Source organism: Taudactylus pleione, unplaced genomic scaffold (assembly GCF_031769625.1).
Source record: "Taudactylus pleione unplaced genomic scaffold, aTauple2 ptg000066l, whole genome shotgun sequence".
NCBI classification, from domain to species: Eukaryota; Metazoa; Chordata; class Amphibia; order Anura; family Myobatrachidae; genus Taudactylus; species Taudactylus pleione.
In genome coordinates, this window is record NW_028284468.1 from 2024045 (window position 1) to 2046564 (window position 22520).

Here is a 22520-nt window from a genome sequence, read left to right on the forward strand (position 1 = left end):
GCGACCATCACCGGAGCTGTCGTTAGAGCTGTGGGTGTTAACCTAATGACCGCAACAGAGGCGGCCGGTCAGGATGCAAGTGGCCGCCCAGTTTCAGAGCGACCGCTTGCATCCTCCGACTGCCTCTGAATGAGGCCCAATATCTTGAAGTCAGGCCTGCTGCTGAGGGCTCCTGGCTTTTGCATGCGGATAGCTTTCCTTTGACAAAGTATCAGTTTGGATGAGTTTTGGAGTGTTGTGTCTCTGGTGTCAGCCTCTCCCCCCGGAATTTGGGTACGCATTCTTTTCATATCGGGGCAGCAACTTCCGCAGCTTCGGCAGTATCTGAAATTAAGGCTTTAGGCTGTTGGAAATCCTCCAGTTATAAGATCTACTTTCGGCCCCTGCATTGATTGCATTAACATTTTATAATGTTATGTTTATTCGTTTGTTATGTTTATTTGTTTGTTTACCTTTTAATGTATGTTCTTGTTTGTCTTGTTTGTCCTTGTCTACCTGACTCGGGGATTAGCTACTTGTCACTGTGGCAGCGGAAGTCTGGAGGCATATGGCCTTTTATTTTGCCTGAACTGACAGACCTAATTCGGCTTATTGGCATCACTAATGACAATTCATATGTCCCTCAGCTGGTTTTTCAACCAAGTTATCCGTGTTTCCCTGATTCCCCCACCCCTCCCCCACCCCATTTACCCTCATGTGTCCTTATGTTTGCTTAGAATTGGCACTGAAGCTTGTCTTAAATTCAGCCTGGTAGCTGGTTACACCAATATTTTTCTTTTTGGCTGATCCTCCGCTAATTAATTGTAATTGCAAATTCATTTAATTTTGCATTCTTTTCTCCCCCTTTAGGTGTTAAGCTTGACTCTCTCAAAGTATGGATTGTTGGCCACTCATATGTATTCTAGGCTGCTAAGTTCATGGATGCTTGTGGTGCTCCTTCCTTTCCTGCTCTGATTGTGTGCGGTGGATTGGTGTGAGAGGGATGTTGTGGCGTCAGCATGGCCTTCTGGAAAGATCATATGGTCATGTATTGTACCTCGGCTGGTCTAGCGTGGTGTGCAGTATGGTAGGGCGATGGATGAAGCCAAAAAGAAGGTGAATGCAGCAGTCGCAAAGCATGTGTTAGCCTCTGGTGGTGGTGTCATTGTGCATGACAGGATACGTTTTCCGGCATGCATATCTGTATAGGAGAGATGGTGTTCATTTGACTGAGGAGGGGTTTTTTGATCTTTGTTGAGGATCTGTTCCAGGTTGTTTCTTCAGTGTTTTTTAGTTGTGGTGTGGTAGCGGTGCGTTGGTCCTGTAACCAGACCTTCGCGTTGGCGGAAAAGAACGTCAGGTCGCCACTTAGGTGGCAAGTCTCTTTCAGTTTGTGGTATTATAGTCTTTTGGTGCGCTCACCCTCTTTGACTTGTTAAGTTCGCTACATCACCCTGCCGGGGATAGCGTCATCACCCTTCCGGGTGGGTAGTCATGTTAGAGGGTTGAGTAGGTACCTTTTTGTTGACAATTGTTTAGTTACCGGTTGCTCTGCACCTTAGGCGGTGTCCGATTGGTATGCATGTCTGTGTGCTGCATGTCTAGAGTAAAGTGAATTTTGCCGTCCTTTCTTTGCCACCATATCTTCAATCAGTTTAGATTAATTTAACACTAATTAGATAATTTTAATAAATTGCTAACTAATTATTCTGCCAAATCTCATGTCTCTGAGTCTTTCATATAATTTATTAAGGTGTTTTATCGCATGGTGTTACACAAGGCACCCCCTCTGACAATTGAAATTTTGTGGTATGGTATGGACTGGAGCAGCTTTCTATATTCCCCAATAAAAACAAATAATTGTATACAGCCGGTGCAGTTGGCCCTACAGTTTCCATGAGTTTTACAAAAACTTAAATAATTATAATTCTTAACAGATTCTTCCTTACCTTAATGCAGGTAATCTAAACCTTCAATTAATGCATTGTCATTAAAAATATAATTACTTAGCAATGAGTCTACAGTACTTTTATTGTAATACATTTGCACACTTATTTATGTTTCCCCAGCTAATAGGGAAACATATTTCTGGAGTTATTAATATTCATACAACATTCCTGCTCAGTTGTGAGAGCTGCACTGACTGGCACAGGAAAACATGTTTTGCATATTATTTATATATATTGTGTAATACATCAACTCAAAAGAGCTTATATTTTTTTAGTTTCTTGTAAAAGGGAACTTACTGGCTGTTGTCAGTATTTTAACCCTGTCGGGATCCTGGCATTGGGATCCTGACCGCTGGGATCCCAAGCCCTGGCATCCCATACTCATTCCCAGTGGCATCTCTCGACTTGGTGTCACCCGGGGCCAATTAGCTTGTAGTGCACGCAGTGCAGTGTGACCACTGATTATCCTTGGAACGAGGGTTGTGTGACCGGTGTGGCTGCACAGAGCTCAGGTTCCCTGCTTCTGGCTGTAAAGTGCCTGGAATGGGACTAGGGTGGTCACCCAGGATGCAGGGACCCATGTGAGTGTCGCGTGTGGGAGGCCTATGTGCGGGCCCCTTTTCTGGCAGCACAGTAGACTCTGGCTTTGTACCAGAGTCTGCTGCGATGCTCTGGTCTCTGGAAAAATGGCGCCCACGCTATGTTTTTGGAAACTTCTCTTTCGCAGCTTCACGGGACGGCCGGATGCCGGTCTTCCCAGCAGTTACCTAGCGGGTCTCAGGACTGCTTCAGTCATTGCTGCAGGTCTCCTGTTGCTGGGATAGTGCTGCTGTGCTGTTGTTCCGGGTGCAATAGGCTGACGCTGATACGGAAAGTACCGTTTCCACGCTGAGTTGCTGCCATGGCTGCCCACACCGGCCAATGCTTCAGGCAAACTCTCCTTCCCGGCACTCATCGCTGATACACTCCATACTGGTTCTGCACCCTTCCCAGCCTATGCAGGAGCTGCGTCACCCCTTCTGCAGATCCATGGTAGCATTCTATATTAGGGCTTCCCGCCCTTAGAGCACCCAATCAGCTGAAGGCAACAAACAAGGCAGCTGGCAACATTCTATTACCTGGAAGCCAAGTTAACCCTTTGTATTCCTGAGAAAGTAAAAAGGTTGTGTTATCCCTGTCAGGACTGTGACTATTTCAGTACATAAAGATAGATTACTTTTTCCAAAGTTCCTTTGTGGTCGTTGGAGGAGCTATCCTGCTTGCTGGCATTCTTCACATATAGGGGATAGAGAGTTAAAGTGATCATCTGTTTCCAAGGTGTTGTCAGGTTGTGGGATTTCTAGATTGCTCATTATTTCAAACCTGATTCCATTTGGGTCAAATGTTCTGAACTTCCTATGGATCACAGACCTCTAGTATAAAGCATGTTACTAACTGTATCTCAGTGTCTGTGCAACGTTACTTTCAGGTCTTTCTTGGACTCCTGCCAGATCCCTGCTGTGCCTATGAGTTGCTGTGGACTTTGCTATATCTCCGCTCATGTTCCAGCTAAACTTCTGATGCCAGTTACCAGCCGCACTACAGAGCTCAGCATAGCCATTGCCTAAGTATTGCTTTCTGCTCCACTGCTGTTGTTTCACCTTTTGCTGCACTATTTACTTTGCCAGTTGTCTCTCACTCCTGTGGACATCAAACCCATCTTCGTTACAGTTGTCAACTGCACCGTTACAGTTATCATCACCGCATTGCGGGGCTCAACCCCGTTCCGGATTCTAGTCACACCACAGGGCTCAACCCTGTTCCGGAACCACACTGCTACACAAGGCTCAACCCTGCTTCAACCTCATCGCATCACAGGGCTCAACCCAGTTCTGACCTCACCGCATCACAGGGCTCAACCCTGCTTCAACCTTATTGCATCACAGGGCTCAATCCTGCTCCGACCTCATCGCACACAGGGCTCAACCCTGCTCCGACCTCATCGCACACAGGGCTCAACCCTGCTCCGACCTCACTGCATCACAGGGCTCAACCCTGCTTCAACCTCATTGCATCACAGGGCTCAATCCTGCTCCGACCTCATCGCACACAGGGCTCAACCCTGCTCTGACCTCACCGCATCACAGGGCTCAACCCTGCTCTGACCTCACCGCATCACAAGGCTCAACCCTGCTCCGACCTCATCGCATCACAGGGCTCAACCCTGCTCTGACCTCATTGCATCACAGGGCTCATCCCTGCTCCGACCTCACCGCATCACAGGGCTCAACCCTGCTTCAATCTCTCAGCATCACAGGGCTCAACCTTGCTCCATCTTTCACTGCATCACAGGGCTCACTCTGCTTTGAATCTCCACCCTGGTGAAGCTTCTCTATACCATCCTGAGGTGTTAGCCTCATACTGGACTCGGGGTTCCCTACCATATTAACTTTTCTGTGTTAAAGACTATATGGGGGGTTTTCTCCTATACTCGTTATTGCTTATGTGAACCTCTGTGTTGTTGAGACTTTATGTGAAACGTTGCTATTATATTTCTTCTTTGAATAAATTCTATTTACTCTTATTCTGTGCTACCGAGATTTCATGAAAAGGTCATTCCTAAAGCCACCCTAGTTTATTGTGCCTAGTAGGCCTGCCTCCTCTCAGGAGTCTCAAGTGTCGGCAGCTGTGACAGTTTGCACAGACCTAAAAATTAATCCGGATATGGAACAGGCTACTTGGGTACAGGTGCTCCAGGGTTTGACCGCTCATTTGGAAGTACAGGAAAACACTCAAGTTCACAGTTTGCAATGTCTACAGGATCTTTCCACACGTCTTGATAAACTTAAGATTCCTGTTGCAAGTACATCAGGGGTTTCTGCTTATCATTTACGTTTACCAACTCCTACCTCTTATGATGGTAATCCAAAAACATGTAGAGGATTTCTCAACCAATGTGAGATTCATTTTGAATTAATACTTCAAAGTTTTACCACCTCTCTTGTTAAAGTGGCTTATATTATGTCATTATTGTCTGGTGCTGCTCTTGAGTGGGCCTCTCCTTTATGGGAGAGAAATGATGCCTTAATGTCTAATTACCAAGCTTTTGTTTCTACTTTCAAAAGGATATTTGACGAACCTGGAAGATCAGTGGCTGCGTCTGTGGATATTTTGCGAGTAAAGCAAGGAACAGCTTCAGTTGGTCAGTATGTGGTTCACTTTCAAACTATAGCCGCAGAACTTAAATGGAATAATGAGGCATGAAGAGCAGTATATTGGAATGGTCTCTCTGAGAGACTTAAAGATGAGTTGGTGACTCGGGATCTTCCTGAGAATTTGGATGAGTTAAGAGGAGTCGCTCTGAGTGTTCTAAAAGTTCTCTTCCCCAGTCTCGCTCTTTTCATAGTACATGTGATGAGCCTATGCAAATTAATAAAGCTAAATTGTCTGAAGTTGAGAAGCAACATAGGAGGCGTTCTAATTTGTGCTTGTATTGTGCATCCTCAGAACATTTCTTGGCTAAATGTCCAATAAGGCTGGGAAACGATCATCCCTAGTTGATGGAAGGGAATTCAAACTAGGGGTACTGTCTAAAGTTTCCCCCAAAAAGGACTGTTTAATTTCTGTGAGCATTCCTGATTTTGGTTCTTCGTGTCAAGAGTTTTCTGCATTGCTAGATTCTGGAGCAGCTGGTAATTTTATTTCATTGTCTTTGGTTCAGAAATTAAAAATTCCTGTTGTCAAATTAACTTGTTCTTTTTCCCTTTCTGCAGTTAATCGGACTAGAATTTCTAATGGATATGTTACGCATCAAACAAAGTCTATGAAGTTGAGGGTAGGAGCTTTGCATGAAGAAAGTTTACAGTTTTTGGTATTTCCCATTTCTATGTATGATATAGTTCTTGGTTTACCATGGTTAACTCTTCATAACCCTCATATTGATTGGACTTGTTCTCAAATTCTTTCTTGAAGTCCTAAATGCAAATTACTTAGTTTAATTCCTGTGGTACGATTGGCTGAAGTGAAACTAGATGTTCCACTGTCCCTCCCACAGCCTTATCATGAATTTGCTGATGTCTTTTCTGAGAAGGCAGCAGACGAACTTCCACCGCATCGTCCCTGGGATTGTCCTATTGAACTTATTCCTGGTAAAATGCCACCCAAAGGTCAAGTATACCCTCTCTCTGTTCCTGAGATTCAAGCCATGTCGGAATATGTGCAAGATAACCTATGAAAGGTGTTTATCAGGCCTTTTTCATCTATCGCTGGAGCAGGCTTTTTTTTTGTAAAGAAAAAAGATGGTGGTCTTCGTCCATGTATCGACTTTAGAGGTCTAAATGAGATCACGGTAAAAAATAAATATCCTTTGCCTCTCATTACAGAATTGTTTGGCAGAGTTAAGGGTTCTTGACTGTTAAAGAGGGTGATGAGTGGAAAGCTGCATTTAATACGTGAGACGGCCATTATGAGAACCTCGTCATGCCTTTTGGTTTATGTAATGCTCCTGCGGTGTTCCAGGAGTTTGTGAATTCAATTTTCCGAGATATACTTTATCAGTTTGTTATTGTTTATCTTGATGATATTTTGATTTTTTCCAGGAATCTTTCTGATCATCGTACCCATGTTAAAGAGGTATTAAGTCGTCTTTGAGCTAATAAGCTTTATGGTAAGATCTCCAAGTGTGTTATTGAAGTCCCAGTGATACCCTTTTTGGGGTATATCATTTCCGGTTCCGAACTTCAGATGGACCCTGAGAAGTTAAAGGCTAATCAAGATTGGGTTTTGCCCACTTCATTAAGGTCTATTCAGAGATTTTTAGGCTTTGCCAATTATTACAGAAAGTTAATCAAAGTGTTTTCAACGATTGTAGCTCCAATTACTGCTATGACAAAAAAAGGGGCTAATCCCAAAGTGTGGTCCCCAGAGGCATTGGATGCCTTTCAGACTCTCAAAGATGCATTTTCCGCGGCCCCCATTCTAGTTCAACCTGATGTTGAGAAGCCATTTATGCTAGAAGTGGATGCCTTCACTTATGTAGTTAGGTCTAATTTGTCTCAAGTGGCTGCAGATGGGAGAACAGTGTCTTGTGGATTCTTTTGACGAAAGTTTTCTAGTGCTGAGAGTAATTACTCCATCGGGGACCAAGAGTTGTTAGCTATTAAGTTAGCTTTGGAGGAATGGAGATATTTATTAGAAGGCGCAAAGCATCCTGTTACTATTTTTACAGGCCATAAAAATTTGTTGTATTTGAAAACTGCCCATTGTCTGAACCCACAACATTGCTCATTGGGCACTCTTTTTTTTCTCATTTTGATTTTGTCCTCAGGTATCGTCCAGGTTCATTGAATAAAAAGGCAGATGCACTTTCACGCTCAATGCTGGAAGAGAAAGTACAACATGAGTATCAAAGGTACCCTATAATAAACCCTCTGGCTTTTTCTTCAATTTCCATCTCTCCTGATTCTCCTCCTGGGAAGATACTTGTGGCACCAGAGTTACGAGGTAAACTTCTTTCCTGGGCTCAAAATTCTCGTTTCTCTGGACATCCAGGTGTTCGTCAAATGTACTAATTTTTGCAACGTTCCTATTGGTGGTCTTCCATGAAAAAAGATGTCCAAGAGTTTATACGTTCTTGTTCTAAGTGTGTACAACATAAGTCCTCCCGGCAGTCTCCAGTTGGTCCTCTCCATCCACTACCCATTCCCACCCAACCATGGACTCATCTTTCCATGGATTTTATTACAGATCTTCCTGAGTCTAGGGGGTGTACAATTATTTGGGTAGTGGTGGATTGTTTTACCAGGATGGCTCATTTTTGTCCTTTGGCTCAAATTCCATCAGCCCCCAAATTAGCACAAATATTTATCAAAGAGATATTTCATCTTCATGGACTTCCTTCTGAGAAAGTGTCTGATCGGGGTGTCCAGTTTATTGCTCGGTTTTGGAGGGCTTTATGTTCATCATTGCAAATTAAATTACAGTTTTCTTCTGCATATCACCCTCTGTCAAATGGACAAACCGAAAGAGTGAACCAAGAGACCTTCTTGAGAATGTATATTTCTTCTCAAGATGATTGGATGGATTTCTTGCCTTGGGCTGAGTTTGCTCATAACTTTCATTATTCGTCTGCTACAGGTGTAAGTCCTTTTTTCGCCAATTCTGTTCGGCATCCTCGAATTCCTGAGCTTCAATCAATTCCTACAGTGGACGTTCCAGCAGCCAAAGCTACCCTCCAAAATTTTTCTGGAATTTGGAGACAGGTACATAAGTGTCTTAGGAAAGCCTCTCATAATTATAAGGTCTTTGCTGATAGAAAACGTTCGGCTGTTCCTAAATATTCTGTTGGGGATCGTGTCTGGTTGTCTACTAGAAATCTTCGACTTAAAGTACCTACTATGAAGTTTGCTCCCCGGTATATTTTTCCTTTTCGTATTATAAAAATTATCAACCCAGTGGCATGTAAGTTACAGTTATCTCCAACTATGCATGTACCTAACTCCTTTCATGTCTCCTTGCTTAGACCATTGATTCTTAATCAATTTTATGACAGCTTGCTTAAAGTACCTCCCATAACAACTGCTCCAGGTGTGGAGTTTGAGATCGATAAGATTCTGGATTCACGTAAGCATCAAAATAAATTACAATACCTTGTAGACTGGAAGGGTTACGACCCGGAGGAGAGATCTTAGATTAAAGACTCTGATGTCCATGCTCCTAAGTTGATATGTAATATTCATTCTAAATTCCCTTTAAAACCTGGTGGGTGTTCGGAGACCACCCAAAAAGGATGGGGTACTGTCAGGACTACGAATATTTAAGTACATAAAGATAGATTACTTTTTCCAAAGTTCTTTTGTGGTCGTTGGAGGAGCTATCCTGCTTGCTGGTGTTCTTCACATATAGGGGATAGAGAGTTAAAGTGATCATCTGTTTCCAAGGTGTTGTCAGGTTGTGGGATTTCTAGATTGTTCATTATTTCAAAACTGATTCCATTTGGGTCACATGTTTGAACTTCCTATGGATCACAGACCTCTAGTATAAAGCCTGTTACTAACTGTGTCTCAGTGTCTGTGCAACGTTACTTTCAGGTCTTTCTTGGACTCCTGCCAGATCCCTGCTGTGCCTGTGGGTTGCTGTGGACTTTGCTATATCTCCGCTCATGTTCCAGCTAAACTTCTGATGCCAGTTACCAGCCGCACTACAGAGCTCAGCATAGCCATTGCCTAAGTACTGCTTTCTGCTCCACTGCTGTTGTTTCACCTTTTGCTGCACTATTTACTTTGCCTGTTGTCTCTTACTCCTGTGGACATCGAACCCATCTTCATTACAGTTGTCAACTGCACCATTACAGTTATCATCACCGCATCGCGGGGCTCAACCCCGTTCCGGATTCTAGTCACACCGCAGGGCTCAACCCTGTTGCAGAACCACACTGCTTCACAGAGCTCAACCCTGCTTCAACCTTCATTGCATCGCGGGGCTCAACCCCACTCCGGATTCTAGTTACACCGCAGGGCTCAACCCTGTTCTGGAACCTCACCGCATCACAGGGCTCAACCCTGCTTCAACCTCATCGCATCACAGGGCTCAACCCTGCTCCGACCTCACCGCATCACAGGGCTCAACCCTGCTTCAACCTCATTGCATCACAGGGCTCAACCCTGCTCCGACCTCACCACATCACAAGGCTCAACCCTGCCCTGACCTCACTGCATCACAGGGCTCAACCCTGCTCCGACCTCATCGCATCACAGGGCTCAACCCTGCTCTGACCTCATCGCATCACAGGGCTCAACCCTGCTCTGACCTCACCGCATCACAGGGCTCAACCCTGCTTCAATCTCACAGCATCACAGGGCTCAACCCTGCTCCATCTTTCACTGCATCACAGGGCTCACTCTGCTTTGGATCTCAACCCTGGTGAAGCTCCTCTATACCATCTTGAGGTGTTAGCCTCATACTGGACTCGGGGGTTCCCTACCATATTAGCTCTTCTGTGTTAAAGACTATATATGGGGGGTTTTCTCCTATACTCATAATTGCTTATGTGAACCTCTGTGTTGTTGAGATTTTATTTGAGACGTTGCTATTATATTTCTCCTGTGAATAAATTCTATTTACTCTTATTCTGTGCTTCCGAGATTTCATGAAAAGGTCATTCCTAAAGCCACCCTAGTTTATTGTGCCTAGTAGGCTTGCCTCCTCCCAGAAGTCTCAAGTGTCGGCAGCCGTGACAGTCCCCTTTTCAGTCTTGGGGTATGCACTAGGGATAGGAGGTAACATTAGTCCTTCACGGGCTTGGGGATATTCCTGGGGGATTACATACCCTCCTCACATTTTATCATTACATAAAACATCACACTGAAGATTAAATTCCAAAACAGTTATATTAATTTTACCAAGGAGCCACAATCCTAATTAAAGGCAAAGTTTACTTGAGATCATTAACCTTAAATAAGAGCAAACAAAATAGCCAAATAGATTTTCTTTCCAAACACCACAAAAGAGCACGATATCAGCACAAAGGTTCTATAAACATAAAATGGGCTATAAATCACCATTTCACTGTATAGGAGCATATACTGAACCTATATAAGAGGTTATGGTTCTTGCCCAATCTGGTGGCATGGTGTAGAAATTCCTATTTAGGTACCTAAGTTTTCCCTGAATAATACGTCTAGATTTTATGTTAATTTATTTTAAAAGTCATGTGTGCATGGGGCTGGGAAGAGGGCATTGCAGTGGCAGTAGGCTAAGGCTTTGCAAGGGAAATCTTGACACATACCCTCTAATATTGTCAAAGACATTCTTTCCTTGGAAGTGGAAGAAGTGGAGACACTTGCATCACATGACTGTATTTCCTCACTGTTTGGAAAAGCCTCCCAGGCTCCAAGCATATCTTTGAGGTTGCGATTTGCATTCATTTCTTCAATCAGATTATAACCAGGGATACTGGTGTTCACAGGTTGCTGAATATTAGAGATGTGCAGGTTTGTGTTCCCAGAGAACTGACAACAACAGAATTTAGGGGTAGCGAGTCGAACCAAGTCCTGGTTCGGATCTTCTTAGGCTTTCATTTAAACAGGTCAAAATAACACAATTTTAGCTTTCTTTTTATTTTGTTAAAAAGAAAAAATACAGATCCAAAACCAAAACATGTGAGGGTGGTTTTGCAAAGATGAATCCGGATCTAAAACCAACACATGGGGGTTGGTGCACATGTCTACTGACTATGAACATAAACATTGTTTTGGGAAAGGGGAGGCTGCAAGTAGAGATGAGCAGGTCCAGTTCCCCGAGAACCAGATCCACCCGAACTTCGGGATTCGGGGTGAGAACTGAGTCCGGTTTGGGTTTTCCCGCCAGACTCAGATCACTACATGAGATAAAACATCATCCACCCGCTGTTGGATTCTCACAGGGTTTTGGATCCTATAAAGGTTCCTGCGCTTGTCGCTATTTTCATTCTGGCTGTGGAGAGTGAAGAGGAAGCTAGGGAGGGGCTGTGCAGTTTTTGTCCATAGTGGCTGTGCTGTTGCTGTGCATAGGAGCTGGCTGCTGTTGTCATAGGGGCTGGCTGCTATTGTCTACTGTATAGGGGCTAGCTGTGTTGTCCATAGGGGCTGGCTGCTGTTGTCCACTCCAGAGGGGCTGGCTGCTGTTGTCCATAGGGGCTGGCTGTGCTGTTGTCTATAAGGGCTGTGTTGTTGTCTATAGGAGCTGTGCTGCAGACAGAAGAGGGGGCTTCAGTGGGTCCTGTGTCACTGCAGTCCATAAAGGGGTGCTGCTGTGTTGTCCAGGGGGGGCTCTGTCCATCAGGGTTGCTCTTCACCCCCAGTGTGAAAAAAATAAAAAAAGTGTTTTTTTTACTGTGTGTGCACGTTAGCCACACTTATCAACAACGTAGCTGCCTTGTTCAGAGGTGCTCTCCACCCCAGTGTAAAAAAAATTAAACATTTTAAAAGTGTTTTTTGTTCTGTGTGCCTGTGCGTTAGCCACACTTATCAGGAACGTAGCTGCACAGGGGTGCTGCCTGTGTTGTTTATCAAGGGGCTGCTGCCTCATTCAGGGGTGCTCTCCAGTGTAAAAAAAAAAAAATTAAAGTGTTATTTTTCTGTGTGTGTGTGTTCCACGTGGGTCCCAGCCAATGAGTGGTCGCTACATGTAAAGCGGCCGCTGATTGGTTAGCAGCCATGAGAAATTACAGATAATTTCGGTCATCTGTCATTTCGCTAGGTGTAAGTATATGTTCGGCTTGGTTCGGGTAAGTCGTTTTATTGCCAAGACCCTGGATGCTACAGAGAGCAGCATCAGGAAGGAGGTGAGTATATGGTCTTTTTTGCAGGTCATTCCACACGCCGGATATCTACATTGGAGAAGAGGACAGATCGGCTGGTACAGGTAAGTATGTGTGATTGATGTATGTGTGTAATAAGCTTGTACTATCTAAGGTGTGTGTGTTATGTCTTTATTTATCTATTTTACACTTTATTACCCCCGTACCCACAGCCCAGGGGTGCGGGGAAGAGCCCCATGCTTCATACCAAGCCTGGGGTTTCGGGAGAGGGAGACCCCTTTTTTGGGGTGTTCCCACCTCCTCTGAGATCCCCGGCTTGGCCTGACTGGCTTGGGGTGAGAATGCTTTGGCCCTGGAGACCAGGTAATACGGTCTCCTGGCTGTGGCATTACACCCCGGTCGGCTTGGGTCCGGTGCTGATTTTAAATATAGGGGGACCCCTATGCAATTTTCTTACCCTATGCAATTTTTTTTTTAACACCAGGACTGGCCCTGCAGCCTGGTGCTGGTTCCTAAATTATGGTGGATCCCTACTAATTTTGTTCCCCGTAATTTTTGGAACCAGGACCGGCTGACAAGTCCAGGGCTGGTTATGCTTTTGGGGGGGACCCCACATATTTTTTTTTAAAGAATTGAACCCGTTTTTTACAGGTCTAATACACAAGCAGCCTGCACATATCTCACTGATATTTGCAGGCTGCTAGCTCGGGAGAGATTTTCAGAGAGAAAACACTGCAATCTCGGGTGAGTAATCTCATCTTCACTTGCAACTCGGTGGAGATATCTCGATCTGCTTCACCACAGACCTTCTCGCTTTCAGCAAAACTCACTTCTTAGTAAATTTGAGACATGAAAAATGGGAAAATCACCCGAGATTCTGCGATGCAAGTTGAGATAAAAAAAAACTAAACTCGACCATTCTTGATTCTTAGTAAATTTACCCCTTTGTGTGTTTGTGTGATTGCCAGTACATCTGCATTAGCTAGCGGTAGAAATGCAGGATTGTCTGGCTGTTCTGATGATTCTCGTTCATTGTGTCTGTACAGGAACCCTCAAAAAATAATACTTCTGTTGGAGAGGCCATTGTTGTATGATTGCCAGTATCACATAAATGATAGCAAGCTGTAGAATTTCAAGGTAGTGTGCCTATTTGCTTCTCATTAAAAAATAATAAGCTGCCCTGGGCTTAGAGTGTGCACCTGCATTTTCTTTCTTCTGCATGGTACTACAAGTCTCAGCATGGTAGCACCTCTTATTATGTTTAAAATTAGGGTGAGCAGTACTAGCCTCTTCCTTTGCTTTCCTGTATATTTATTTATAAAAGGACGATCCTTTCCGCCTTGTGTTTATGCTGTTACTGTATGACTGTCACTAATGGTAGCCGGCCAGCTCACTACAGTGTTTTGTGGTCATTAGCAAATCGACTGTAAATTTATTTAAATTATATAAATTAAATACTAATGTAGGGAAAAAAAACAGCTCAAATTACATGATTTAACCAGATTTTAATAATTTTTTATGAAATCCAAAACTAAAACACATCAGGGTGGTTTTGCCAAAACCAAAGCACAAAAATTTGTCGCTTTTTAATAACTTTTTCTATTTTCCATGTACATTTTTGTGCTACCATCTGTTAGCTTACTCTTATGAACTATGTTTTATTTTTCCTCCCTCTTATGTCTTTCATACAAAGCCATTCCAAAATAATATTTAGAGATAGTGCAGTGGACATGAGCTTACAGGTTTCATACTGAGAAAATACACAGGGCTGAAAAATTGCACACAGCTTGCTCTACCAACTTTTACACCTTGAACTTTCTAAAAAAAATATAAAATACATATATTGAACAGTATATCTGCTGATTTCTGTAAGATACTTTTCTCAATGCTACACCATTATTCCCTGCCACCCTTGCTGGTTCCAGTGTTCCGGAAAGGGCTGTATCTAATATACATAGGTATACTGTGCATTTACATTTTATTTGATCCTGGTATTTGGCTATGACTACAGCTGTTCTCATATTTTGTGAAAATACTTTTATTTAAGGAAGCGTTATCAGTGGTGCATGCATGGAGGTTTCTGAGTACCCAGAATCCCCCCCAAACCCAGGAGGACTGATTTTTACTGATGTGTTGGGGAGCTGGGCAGGCAGGCTCAGCTTATTAGCTCCCATATGTACAGAAGATATATGCATTTTCACATATTTAAAACACGTATTTCTCAACATGTCATACCTGGGACTCAAACTCTCATACTCAAACATCACAGTCAGACACCTAATACATGGAGCTATTTGATTCTGCTTAGGAATCTTGGTGATATGAACTATATGAAGCTAGTTGTAATTGTCAGTTTAAAAGTATTTGAGCTAAGCAGAGCTATGTGTTTTGCAATGTGTATAGCTCACGTATGGTGATTGTGTGATACCCCACCAAAACACTGTGTTTAAGGCTATGGTGGGTATCACTAGTGTATTTAAAACCCCTATTAAAAAAAAATATACTGTATGTACTAGTGCAGGTAGCATGTGGTGAGTCAACAGCAGGTCACATGACTTGTACTGGAACCAGCTGCAGGAGGCTGAGGAGGACAGTTATGACAGTTGCAGAGGGGCCTCTCCTGAGGTAAAGGACAGTTAGTGAGTCCTGAGGGAGCTTAAGAGTGGTGTCCTGCGTCTGTGACCCACCGTAATCTGGAGAGTAATAGTGACTGTCAGCAGTGCATTTTTGGTAAGGGGCAGCAGACTTATCCCCAGAGAGAGAGAGGCGGTGATATAGAGGCAGATCACAGGAACCAATGCCGGCCATCATTCCATAATATCCGATGAGAGCAGATGGTCCGGAGGCTTATCGTAGCGGACATCTTCCCTTGAAGCTGGTGGTAAGGCAGACTCTTGTCCCTACCTCACAGTCAGTGGGTGGCAAACACACAGGCAGGATCCGCCCAGGAGAGTGGCTAGCTGGTGAGGAAGGTAGTGTCATATGCAGCCTCCTCAGGACACCAAGTGCAGTCACTAGGAGGGTTCTGTAATCACAGTGCAAACACGGCCTAACACCTCCTCACTGCAATCCATCTGACAGCTGACATATATCACTGGTGACAGGCTAAACAGTGTGCAAGTTAGCTGACACCTCAGGAAAGGACTCATTTACCCAGCAGATACTTTCCCTTAATAAATAGCTCTTTCTTGAAATACAAGGACAAAAAAAGGCTATCAGCTAAAGTTAATTCTGAGGTGATTGAACTGCATGTGAGAGGGAGAAAACATCATATATTTAAAAACCCCGCCAGTACTCCAGCAGTTATAGAGAATAAACAAACCCTTCAACTAATGCTACATCAGTTTCAAGAGAATAAGTACAATTCCAGGCCCGGGCTTGCACCATCCAAGTTACAGTATAATTCCTCCAAGTTTCCACAGGCACGCTATTACTTCATAGTAAGTAGCTTATTATAGACACCTTTTCTTTACTCACACTGTCCTAAAGAAAGGACAACATTGGTTTCTTCAAATGTGCACCAACAGAAAGATGTTTGGCTTTATATCTATGGATATAAATTAAAACTGTATTGCAATTTATGTATTGCTGATGCTAACATAGTGATAGAATTTTGTTGGAGATTGGTATCTTGTTGAGCATGCACTGTATAGTGTTACTAACCTTTCACCTTACAGTACCAGCAAAGACATATTCCTGTTTAATAAACATATATTTTGTGCTGAGTGTGTATCACTAGAAACAGGTGCTATTGATTGTAATTAATTGTAGGTATGTTAAATGAAAAGAAAGCAATTGATGTTGAATATATCCTTTTCTTTCTGACTTCTATTGAATTTAAATAAAGAAAAATATAATTAAGGATACACCATATCTTTCTGTATTTGAGCCATTACTATGCCTGTACGATCCTCCTTACCTCTCTGCTATACCAAGAAGAACCAAAAGAATCTTCCAGATCTGGCAAGAGTGGAACTATCTCAATAAACCTTTGCAATACCTGGCGGGCTATTACAATTGGTACTTAGTGATCACTCAATCGCACCTTTGTTCTTACAAGCAATCTTAATTACATTAGTTGTATCAATGAGACCTAACTCATATAAAGTCAGCTTGATCCACATAGCTTCCTTTGCAGTATCTGTGAGAGCCATGTATGCCACTTTTGTTGTGCACAAAGATACTGTGGGCTGTTTGCTGCTTGCCTAGCTGACAATTGCAGCTGCCACTGAGAATAGGTATCCTGCATTGGATCCCCAATCGGCACCACAGAACATTTCCAACACTGACCTTGTATTCTTTGGGACCTTTCATTTTAAAGAATTAGTCACGGCCACTGCTGCTACCCCCCCAGTGCTAAGCCCTGACCCAGGCGCTAAGCCCCGCCCCCCACAATTGCAGACTCCCCCGTGACCCCCCCACCCTTAATTGCACTTACCTGCATGATCCGGGCCCCGGTGATGTCCTCCATGACTCCAGTCAGCTGACATCCCATACTGCACTGGGACCCGGTAACCTGATGACTGGGCCGCAGTGCAGTATGGAAGACCAGCTGACCGGAGGGAGGACATCACCGGAGCCCCGAACTCCGGTCCCTGGACTCAGGTAAGTTAATTTTATTTTTAACTATTTTTTAAAACATTTTTGCAGTGTATCAGTGTGTGGTCTGTTTAGACCACACAGCTGATTACTGGGGCCAGCTCTGGGCACTGCTCTGCACATTAGAGCGGAGCAGGAGTCCGGTAACCGGGGGAGACCCTGGATAACGCCACCTTCAGATGGCTTTATTATCACAGGACCTCCCCAGGTATTTTTTTCACAATTTATTTTTAGTAACTTTGGCCAGATCACATTTCCCATTACAATTATGGGAAATATGATCTGATTACTAAAAATAAGTTATACTTAGGGGTTGGAGTAGAATTTTATGAATTCTACTCCAATTGCCCTGTAGTAACTTTAGGTGAAACTAAAATAATGTGAAAAGGGTGTGAAAACACCCTTTTTCACTTTATTTTAGTAAAAATGATGATAATAAATAGAGCCCTAGGGGTTAATTGCAAACTGGCTTACCCATGTCACGGAATGTGTAGTCTGGTCGTATGCCGATACATGCGTACATTAAAGTTTCATGTGCAAATTGATAAGGAATCTCACTCACTTCCTCTACGTATCAGATATGGCAATGACAAGGTGTTGTATACTGCAACTTGCAACAGGTGAGAAGATCTCACCATAATCGATGCAGGACCTCTGGATTTATCCCATGTATAACTAAACTGGACAAAATATGGTCATTCCATGTTTGGAATCACCAATATTCATAAAGTGAACTATTTCTTATGTTACCGATTATAGCAGCATCTTATGTCTATAAATTTTTACATAAGAAATGCTTTATTTTACTATTAACTGTATTGTAATTTTACTTTATATTTTATTTTTTTTAATTCAATAGTTTTTTATTTGTTTTCAAGAGAAAAAAAAAAAATTAAACATAAACAGTAATAAAAATAAATAAAAATGGTTTGACATCACAATAAACAGTCTGTGTGTGGTCATATTACATACATTCTATGCAGTAATAAAAATCAAACAGGGCATACTACAGTACGGGCTCTTATTCAGGACATGCACCCCAGACAAAAATAATACAGCAAAGTTAAAGCATTGACACAGCTTCTTTATGCAAATATATCCTGTTCACATACATATCACCTTGTCTACATCACATTAAGTACGAGGAATCACAATACTACACACAGCTCTATCCCCAGTAGTTATCTACATAGTATCAAGTCTAGTTACACCAAGTCTCCGCACATATGATGAATCCAGCCATCTACCCCAAATAAGCTGAAATTTCTTTTCAGCCTTTCTAGCTACGTACACAAATTTCTCATGCGCCAAGGTCTCATTTACCAGTGCTATCCATTGTCCTATCGATGGACCTTCAGGGGCCATCCATGTTCTAGCTATGCAAACCTTGGCAAGCATACATAAATTAACAACATATTGTGCAGAATATTTATCTAGTGTATCTTCTTCAAGAGCAGCTAAAGTGCAGACCATTGGAGTTAACACATCCCGGGGAACACCAGTGTACACCAATATACAATTGACCTCTTCTCAAAAGGAACTGACTATAGGGCATGTCCACAATAAGTGCCAAAAACTACCGTTAGGGGAATTGCATTTTGGACATTTTGAATCAGGTCTACCACCAAATTTAAACAAGCGATCTGACGTTAAATATATTCTATGTAACAGGAACAACTGAATTTGTTGAAACCGAATTGTTGTAGTATCCATTTTTGGATTACCCAGTGCTCCTATCCACACATCATCTGACAATAGTCCAAGGTCAGCTTCCCATTTTTGCCTAATAGATGGTAAATCCGTACTGTGATATTCTCTCATCAAGGCTGCATACATAACAGACACCAAATGTCTTGGTCCAGCAGCCTGTAATAAAATTTTAACAGGGGAATCTCGGAACACTGGAGGGGCATCCATAAATTGTGCATCTATAGAATGATGAAGCTGAAGATATCTATAAAAATACTGTCTTGGGATGTTAAACTCACTTTGCAGTTGTTCAAACGTCTTAAACACTCCAGACGCATATAACTGTCCTAACGCTTTCACCCCCCATTTCCCCCAGGCCTTATTAATTTGTAACAGAGCAAGCTCCTCAAGCCCCCTGGTATTACGAAGGGGGGTATCAGGATCCCATCCCTGTCCCTGAAAAAATCTGCGTGACCTGTCTCCAAATCAAAACCGCTTGTCTAAACAATGGAGCTCTAACACCCTTCAGGTTGCTACTAAGTAACATTTGAAGTGGAGTATGCCCCCTAGATTCCTGCCTCACCAGAAGAACAGATAATTCATCCACCTCCGAAACCTGTGACCATGTCCGCAATTGCGCCAATTGTGACGCATAGTAATAAAACTTAAAATGGGGTAGTGCCAGCCCACCAGCATCTCGTGACCAAGTAAGTGTATTCAATTGAATACGGGCTCTACGTTTAACCCAAATCAGGGAGGATAACAATCCATCTATTTGTCTGAACACACTCTGAGGGAGATAAATTGGGGAATGTTGCAGCACATAGAGGAGTTTGGGTTGTAGAACCATTTTTATAAGATTTACTCTGCCAGTGAGCGTTAATGAAATGGTAATTTCCCCCATGTATCTACCCGGGATCTTAAATATTCTATTTACGGCTTAATATTTAAAGACAGATAGCTATGAGGATCGTTAGTTATCCATACACCTAAATACTTGAATGAGTCTGCCCATTTTAATGGGAGTGGTATAAGCAGAGCAACAGGGTGCGCACCCCTAAAGGGAAGTACACATGACTTGTCCCAATTTATCGACAAACCCGAATACTTTCCAAAGGAATTAATAATTGCAAGAGCATTAGGCATAGAAGTGTCATACTCTGAGACAAAGAGCAGGATGTTGTCAGCATATAATGCTATTTTATCCGATCTAGTTCCCATGGAAAATCCCTGAACAGAAGGACTAGTCCTAATCAAACAAGCCAATGGCTCAATGGCCATAGCAAATAGAATGAGTGACAAGGGGCAGCCCTGCGTGTACCCCTCCATCAGCAAGGTAAGTAAGCTCTAATGATTGACAGGAAGCCTCCAGCTCTAATTTCTTTTTTTTGTAGAAGGACCTTAATTCAGAGACACGTTTAATCAAAGTCCCCCTAAGAAAAGACTTAAAAGTGTCCCATATTATCTAAGCTGGGGCCGTACCACAGTTCAGTTCAAAAAATTCCTTCCACATTTCTTCCAAATCAGAGCCCTCCCCTATGCGGGTCAACCAAAATGAATTAAGCTTCCAAAACGATTGGCCCCTTTGACATCCCAGGTCTAAGCTAATTGTCAATGGAGAATGGTCCGAGATTCCCCTGGTCTCATAACGCACAGACCTAACTCTAGGCAGCATATCCCGTGTGAGCAGAGCCAGGTCAATCCGGGAGAACGTGAGGTGAGAATACGAAAAACAGGAAAACTGCCTTGGAGTAGGGTTTTTCGTCCTCCACGCATCGACCAAGCCCAGCCCAGACACATAAGCCAAAAACCTGTTGCCGTGTGATGAGGGACTCCTCTGAGTTGTACCCCTTCTATCCAAATCCTGATCCAAAACATTATTGAAATCCCCAACACATATTGTGGCCGCTCCCGGGGACAGGGCCATAAACTCTGCCACTCTCTTTAAAACTAGAGGGGAATAAGGAGGCGGTATATATAATGCCAGTAATAAAAGTGTTAGATTATTAATCCTACATTTCAAAAAAACATAACGACCCCCTGGGTCAATCTGCACCGACTCCATTACAAAGGGGACTGACTTGCGGACAAGAATAGCAACCCCCCTTGAAGCAGACGTTTGTGTTGCATGGTAAGCCCAACCCACCCACGGCTTTTTAAGAGAGAGCAATTTCCCACCTATCAGGTGCATTTCTATAAGGCAGACTATGTCCGCCCCATAGTGTTTAAGTTGTCGCAGCACTAAGGAACGTTTTATTTTGTCATTAAGACCTCGTACGTTCCAAGTGAGAACATTGATATTAGCTTGCATCATAATATTCTAGCTACTATAGCATCTACTTCCAAGATATTTATCCAGAGGGCAATCGCGCACAGACCCACAATACAAGCACACCCTGAATTAAACACACAATATTGCAATATATAATAATTTGTGACCACATAGATAATCATACAAAAACAATAAAAGAAAAAATAGTAAAATAGTAAAACTACAACCCTTATCCCTTCTATCCCCCCTCCCTGTATACCCACCCCCAACTCCGGTATACCTATTCCCATTCCCGTCCCTCAACAGGTAAACAATGAGAAGAAAAAAATTATATATTTTTTTAGTTTACCAGATAAACATATAACAATTTATCCTGTACACAGGGTGAGGCAAAATATATAATGACCCCTGAACACAGGGAACTCTCCAATATTTCACACCCCGGGGATAAAAAACATGAACAAAATACTGTCCTAACCCAAAATAGAATATTACTAGGCTAGGGAGCATACATATTTATACAGATAGTAGAGAAAATAATCGTTATATCAGACCACACTGTCCCACAGCAATGAAAAAGAATATGGGAATACAATGACAAAATTCACACACCATCTAAGATAACATTTCTAGATCAATATTAATAGGAAAAAAGAAAAGAAACACTCGACCATGTTGGCATACACATATATAGCATAGTTACGTGCTACGCAATTCAGGAGCTGTAGTCCATGATCAGTCATTAACTAACGGCCTCCTAGCCGGGACACGGCGATCCAGCCACAAAAGCAGCCTCTCTCGGGGTGAAGAAAAATTTTGTTTCACCATCCGCGACCACTCGTAATTTCGAAGGGAACAGCATGGCATATGGAAGATTGAGATCCCGCAGGTGACGCTTGACTGGAAGAAACTGCGCCCTCTCCTTTTGAACTTCGACGGAGAAGTCAGGGAACACCGAAATCCGAGAGCCATTACGTTCCATAGGACCTTTAGTGCGAGCCAGTCTTATCACAGTATCCCGATCCTGATAGTGTAGGAATTTGGCAATGAAAGTACGCGGGGGTGCTCCAGGAGGAAGCGGTCTGGTCGGCACACGATGACCCCGCTCTACTGCAAAGTGTGAAGTAAAGACCTCCTGGTCATATGTTTCCAGCAGCCATTTTTCAAGAAATTCCTCAGGGCTCGAGCCTTCCACTTTTTCCGGTAGCCCCACAAATCTGTCGTCATTACGCCGAAGGTGCCCCTCCATATCCGACATCTTCTTATGTACCGCAGTCATCTGAGAATACAAAGCAGCCACTTTCTCTTTTAGCGGAGATACCATATCCTCAATCGTAGAAGTACGTGTTTCCACCTCTCCCACTCTCTCCCAGAAAACGCTGTAGATCGTGATGGATTATAGATAGCTCAGACTGCACTTTTATCAGCAAGCCTTTTCTCACTGGCCGTGACCGCATCAAGTACGCTCTGCAAAGTGGCCGCAGAGGAGTCCTCCGGTATAGTATTGGCAGGAGGAGATCCGGTATCCCGTTCATCATGGGGCGGAGGCTGCGGCGTTGATGAGCGGGAATAATGCTCCAGCTTCGCTGCTGCAGCAGCATGATGAGTTTTCCCCATATTAAATAGGTGATGCAGTATAGCAGTGTAAAGTAATAGATAACAGAAGCACCAACACCACAGTTGTTATAGCAAAGGAGGTCACAGACTCAACATACAGTCCAGGGAGTGAAATGGCGGCCAGCATCACCTCCAGCAC